Source organism: Primulina tabacum, chromosome 2 (genome assembly GCF_025594145.1).
Source record: "Primulina tabacum isolate GXHZ01 chromosome 2, ASM2559414v2, whole genome shotgun sequence".
In the NCBI taxonomy this organism is placed as follows: Eukaryota; Viridiplantae; Streptophyta; class Magnoliopsida; order Lamiales; family Gesneriaceae; genus Primulina; species Primulina tabacum.
The window spans coordinates 16,673,673-16,680,810 of record NC_134551.1 but is presented as its reverse complement, the minus strand read 5'-3'; positions in this window follow the sequence as shown (position 1 = coordinate 16,680,810).

Here is a 7,138-nt window from a genome sequence, read left to right as displayed (position 1 = left end):
TCTATGATCCTCACCGTCCTCATGATGATGCTCCTCATCTCTCGTGCGATCATTAATGCATCTAGGAGGCATACTGTTCCATGCATAACCCCCATGTAACCAACATGCATAATTATATTATTTATTTAAATTTAAATAAATACTGCATAATCATAATCTGAACATAAAATATTTCATGAAAACATGTTGTTAAAATTTTTCATGCTTTAAACGAAATGCGTAAACGTAAAACTTACAGACCGAAGACGTGACTTCATGAGCTTCTCGAGGTTAATAGGAGTACAACCCTTTACAAGAACATAGGCTCTGATACCAACTATAAAGGCCCGTAATTCGTATTCGTATTTCACGGAAATTTAAAATTTTTTTCTCTTTAAATAAATAAATAACTTGTCTCAATCATAAAATAAATCCGTAAATAGTTTTAACTTTAAAATAACAGCGGAAGTAAAATATTGTATTTCAAAACAATAACTTAAAAATAATCCAACGTATTAAAATCTGAATTTGAGCAAAATAAGGTGAGTAAACTGAAACATGAGGTTCTCGGGTTCCTACTACTGCTGACCCAAGCTAGCTCACTGGTCTCCGCCCTCAGTCTCGACCTCATCAGTACCTACAACAATCAAGTCTAGTGAGTCTAAAGACTCAACATGTGTATATCGTGAATAGAAAGTAAATATATCATAAAATCGTATGCAAAATAAAATATCGTATCATAAAGCGTAACGTAAAAATCTTGTAATGGGTAAATATAAATACGTGCATATCTGAAAATCGTACGTAAAAGATTTGCTCGATAGAGCCCTGTCATAAAATACCATATCGAGATTTTTCTAGTAGAGATCATGTTTCAACGCAAGTGGTCTGTAACATAACATGAACGTCTGATCAGACTAAACCACAGTATACTGGGCGGTAGAGATCACCACAGCTCTTGAAATGGATGTCCGTACCCATACATAATCGTAAACCACTCGTAAGTCACCGGGTGAAGAGATCCCATAAGCGTGAGGTGGCGACATGACATATCGCATATATCTCAAAATAAACATTTTATACTTTATGCACCTAATATAATTATAATCATGTTTTTACCGGATGAGTTGGATCGTTCCTAGGCTTGCTGCAACCTAATCATAACATGAGACACATGCAAATAATCTCAACTAGACAAAACTTTGTACTCGAACCAAAAACGAGACAATCGAGACCAACAACCTAATTTCCAACCATGGCTTCGTACCCACCCGAACCAACATTGAATCATCATTTAGCCATGACTAAAATACACTTAAAGTAATGAAATAATATCCATAAGAACTGTAATACACGAAAAAAAGTGAATGGAGGCCAAAATCATGAAACATTCTTTCGAGAGTCACTTTGGCACATTGCACCGTAAATTCTCGTACGACTACTAAACTTAACCAAATCACAAACGGCCACAAACATGACCTTCGCAACTCATTGGGGTACTGTCCAGTCCAAGGCAATATGCTAAAAGCCAAACAAGAACTCGAATAAGACCCATGAACCATAACCTTGCTGCTGTCCAAGCACGGTGGCAGCAGTTGTACGTTTACTAGTTGTTTTATGGAACTAATGGCCATTGGGTCTGAACCACCGACCAGAGTCCCTTACCAACATCCTAAGGCATGGATTGAACTATGGATAAGGGTACTTGGCCAACCACAACTCAAGCAAATGCCTAGGACCACCCAAAGCTCCAACCGAGAGCACCGAAATTTTTGTTTAGTGTGATGTGTTGAATTGTTTTGCTGTCTTGTGTCGTTCCAGTTGCAATATGATCGACCATGGTTCGATCTAGACATGATTAGGTATTGTCTGAACCATGGCTAAGGGCTAAAATCCAACCAAGATCCCCCCAAACCCCAAAAACCGAAGTTCCACTCACACAGAAAATGGAAAAATCGAAGAGCACTTGTTTTTTTGTTGTAAATTCATGAGGGATCCATGGACCAAGCCTTGAAAGGTTGTCTTGGTCACGTCCTAGACAAGCTAAGGGAGGGTTCTCACCATGGTTACAGGCCCTGGGCCAAACAAGATTCGAACATTCACCTTAGACAAATAAACCACAAAAATCGTGACTCAACTTGCAAATATGGGAGAGTTTGCTGTCAAGTCTTTATCATGGGCATATGGACTTGAACAAATGAACCATAAATACTCTAACACACTTTAGATCATGCCTAGATGCAGCCTTGAGTGCCTGGAATGAACCAACTACCTGAAATCAACAAAACACTACCAACCATGAAGCATAGAATAAATGGCCGAGAAGGCCTGTGAAGAATTTCTTTGCAAAGTTGCTGTCATTTTTTGTTGTTTCATGAATCATTACTATATAATGGTTTAAAAATATCTATAGGACTTGATTGAAGAGGAAATGAACAATATATACATGCCTGGAATATTTGTTTTGAATAAAACAAAGCGATACGACGAACACCGCGCGGCAGAGTCGGAGTTGTAATTTTCTTTCTTATTTCCTGCTGTTATCCCACGATTTTTGCTGCTGTTATCACTGATATTTTCGAGGATGAGGGTGTGGGAAATGCTAGGTAATGAAGGTGGAAGTTACAAGGATGATAAATGAGTCTTGCAAGGCATTTAGATGGAAGTTATTAGTGAGGAATTTGAATGACCCTAGAATTGCTTCCTTCCTTCTTGCTGTACGAAAATGTAGGGGATTGGTATGCTAGATTAGTATGTTGAGGGAAATTAGGTAAATAATGGTGCTTGAATTATCCCTAATTGGTGAGTTAAAGGTGAGGGAAATTATATACCATGAAGGGCCATTAAAGAGTGACTAGAATGGAGAGTTGCAAAACTTATATGAATTGATCTATGGGGTGGCCGAAAATGTGCTCATAATTGCAAGGAAAAATGTTGATTAAATCTATTAAACTTTAATTCTTAAGGTTTTAACCCCCATTATTTATTTAAGTGAATTAACAAATTAAATTCGGATAACCATTTCTTGCATGGCATGGCTTGGTCTCAAAATAAATTAGTAAAATGTTAGGTTATAATTTCTTAAATATCTTAGGCTTAGATTAATTTATCCCAATTGGTTACACATTTTAATTTAGGCTTTTAACTAAATCTTGAACATAAAAGAACTTATTTAATAACTTAACTCCATTTAATTTAATAAATCTTAAAAACATTCTTAGTCAATAAAATAAATTATTCCTTGTTTTAAATTAAATTTAGAAATATTTTCTTATTATTAATCTTATCTCCGATCTCCTAACTCCGGTCCAGTCTCGCATATTTATCCGAAAAGGAAAAAACGAAACTCATGCGTTTTAAATAAATAATCATGACTTAACAAATTTTAAAATGAAATAAACACTTCATATATATATAAAAATCATTTTTAATTTAAATAATAGCAATTATGCATGGCTTATACGTAATCTGATTTTTCGGGTTCTACAAGAAGACATCGAAACAAAGTCATTCCAATTGTCAAGGTCAAGTGGTTGAATCACTCGGAAGAAGAAGCTACTTAGGAACCGAGAGGGACTTGAGGAGCCGCTACCCGGAGCTATGCGGTAAGTTCTAATTTCAATGACGAAATTTTATTTAAGAGGGAGGGAGGAAATATAAGGTCTAAAATTAAGACGACGTAATCCAACTGCATGCAAATCTAAGAAATATGAAAAATAGTTAATTAATTGATTTTAATTGATAAATTTATTATGTGATATGTTTTTATGACGTTTTAGCAGTTTTTCTAGTTATATGCATTAAAATATAATTTTTAAGGGTTATTCGAGTTGCGATCGAGGAACGGAGACCGATGGTTGAAAAATGGAAAATGTTTTTATTAAATAATTATTTTTAATTATTTAAAATATGATTGATGATTTTTTTTATTATTTAAAATAATGAGTATTGAGGTGATTTTATACGCTAGGACGTAATTTTTACCGGTGTTGGATTTTCAACAAAATTACAAACGTTTTGAGAAGCCGGCTAATAATTTCACAAATTTTATTAAACAAAATAGTTTAATTAAGAACTAATGGGATAATTGGACCTAATTAGCTTTGTTAATGGGCCAAGGCTTTTGTTAGTGTTTCAATTAATTATTTAAAGTACAAAACCATTCCCCACACCATCACAATCACACGCCCCACACCCCTACACACTCCAAACTCAATCCCTCATAGCAACACACGACACACACAAGGAATTGAGAGACAAGCTTCCTAAGTTGCAAGGTTTTCCAGCCAAGGTCGTTCGTGGCCGTTCTTCGTAATCGTCAACGTTAAAAACGCAAAGACACGTCATATTCTTTCTTTTACTCATTCATCACACCATAGTATTTTCTTAAAAACGTTTTACATGAAAAGCAAGTTGCATTATGGAATATTTTCGTTTTTGTACCATGTGTGAATTTTTAAGGCATGAATTTGATCCAAAAACATGTTTATTATGTGGTTAAGGGGCTGCCATGATTAAGGTATGATCAAGGGTGTCCTACACGATTACTAGAGTCCTAGAAGACACACAAATCACGCTGGACACATACATGAACAAAGCTGGAACCGAAACATGTGTTTGTGGATCATAGGGCTCGGGTACAAGCTTGTTGTTGCAAGGCTTGGTCTAGGCTGGCACCTGGGATGGCTAGGGTCATGTGAGGGGTCAGAGAAGGAGCCCTAGCCACGCTAGGACTCGAGGCAACAGGCTGGGGAGGAGTCCTAGCAAGCTAGGTCTCCAACCAGAGAAGGCACATGCAAGCGCGCCGGTGCAGCGAAGCCGCGCAGGGTTTGAGGGCTCGGCCAGGGGGCTTTGTGCTGGGCTAGGTCAAGTAACTAGGGTCCTAGAAGGGTGCACAAGAGTCTGGTTCAGGGGCTGGTCCAGTGGCTAGAGTTCTAAGTGCACAAACATAGAGTCCTACCAAGGAGTCTCGGCCATGGCATATTCTGTGGTTGTGGCTGCGGCGCTTAGGGTCAGTACCTAAGGGTTATAAGGGTCCAGTAGGGTTCATAGGGCGTCTGGTTCGAAGGGGACTCAAGATGGTTCGAGCATGGCTCGACGAAAATTGAACTTGGATCGAGGATAGAACATAGGGGTCGAGTTAGGGTTTTCTTATGGGTTTTAATTCAAAACATGGCTCACGAGGGTCGAATCATGATTCACGAGGGCTGAATTAATATAAAATGTCTAAGTTTTAAATTTAGGAATTTTATATTAAAGTTTGAAATAAATCGGGATTGAAACGCATTAAAAATGAATAATTAAGGAATAATTGAAAAGTCTAGAATTTAAGCTAAACAAAATTCTGGTAAATTTTATTTAAGCTTAAATAATTATTTAGGATATGTTAGAGTCAATGGAATTAAGAAATAGTCAAATTCAAAGACTTTTACGGCTAGGGTAAAACGGTAATTTTACACTTAGAAAATAGTAAACGTCATGACAGTGCTTTGATTGCTGTTTTATATGTTAGAATATTTATTTTAAATATTAATGGATTTTTATGATTCAATAAGGACATTTAAAAGATATGTCGTATTTTTGTTTAAAAGAAAAACGATATTTATATGCATGTTTTTATAAAGTGATGGAAATACGAAATATTGAACGATGTGAAGGGATTATGACTAATACGAATACGATGATATGTTAATACGTAATGTCAAGGCTCAGTTGACGGGTGAGAGTGTCGATGATGTCTCCGCCGTCCAGTAATGTGGTTACATGTAGATGGATCAATCGCCCCAATATGAATACGAATACGAAAGTTTCAATCAACGATCTGAATTCAACGATAATTGAATATGAACACGTTTAACACGAATACGAATATGAATATGTTTATGTTAATATGAAAATGTTTATAAAAATGTTATTTTAAGTACAAGTATTTTCACTGTTGCATGTGATCTGTATACGTATTATGTTGTTTTCAAGATTATGCAGTGTTGAGTCTTTAAATTCACTAGGTGGGATCGATGCAGGTGAGTTTGATGTTGAGGGTAGTGAAGGTCTTGATGGTTGACTTTGCTGAACTGAAGGTGCACATAACCCGAGGATCAACGCTAGTTTTCCACACTATTTTATGATTTAATTGCTAGTTTTAGCTTTATTGCTAATTTAGGATTTGCAAACGAGTGACAATTCTATGATTCAAACTATTTCTTTTGATTTTTAAGTGTTAGTTGATTGTTTTATTTTAAAATGGTGGCAAAAATATTTTATAAATATATATATATATTTCGGCCGATTAGTAGAAGGATGTAAAATAAATAAAAATTTCTAGTATTTTTAAAAAACGAGGAGTAGACGTTTAATCTTCCTTGATGAACAAGAGAACTGTCATCCTTTCATTCAAAGCTTTACATTTGCATCCATCAGTGTGTCTATTGGCTTGCTCCCCAACATTTCAGTCTCTACTAGGAGATCATGTATTTCCTTTGAGAAATAAAGATCCCAAGGGAAGATCTTGAATCTTCCATCCCAAGAAAATATATAAGTTACCCAGGGTCTTTCATTTCAAATTCCTTTGAAAAGTGATGGTATAAATTAGGTGTGAGGTAGGAAATGAGGCCTGAAGTGATTAGATTGCAGTTTTTTATTAGATGACACGAAATGGCATGTAGTTGATGAGGTATTTTGCAATGAGGACAACGTCACCCCAAAAATTATTGGGAACATTGTGGATAAAGCGTAAGGATCTGGCTACATCAAGTTGGTGACGACTTTTACGCTCGGAGACTCCATTTTTTTTGGGGTATAGACACAAGAGCTTTGTGACCTATAAACTGATTGTGGAGGTAAGTACCTAGAATAGAGTTGAAATAATCTGGAGCGCTATTAGTTTTCAAAATTTTGATGTGGGTGGAGAATTGGGTTTGGATCATGGTATAAAATTGTTGGAAAAAGTTTTGATGTCGACTTTTCTTTCCTCAAGAATACCCAAGATACACGTGTATGATTAAATGAACAATAAAAACCAACGGTTACCTACAAAAATTTTACATTAGAAGGACCTCATTTATCATTGCAGATTAGTGAGAATGATTGTGATGGCTTAGGGCACCCCACCCACTCTCCAATGTGACTGGGCGTTATAACGTCCACTCACATGAGAGAG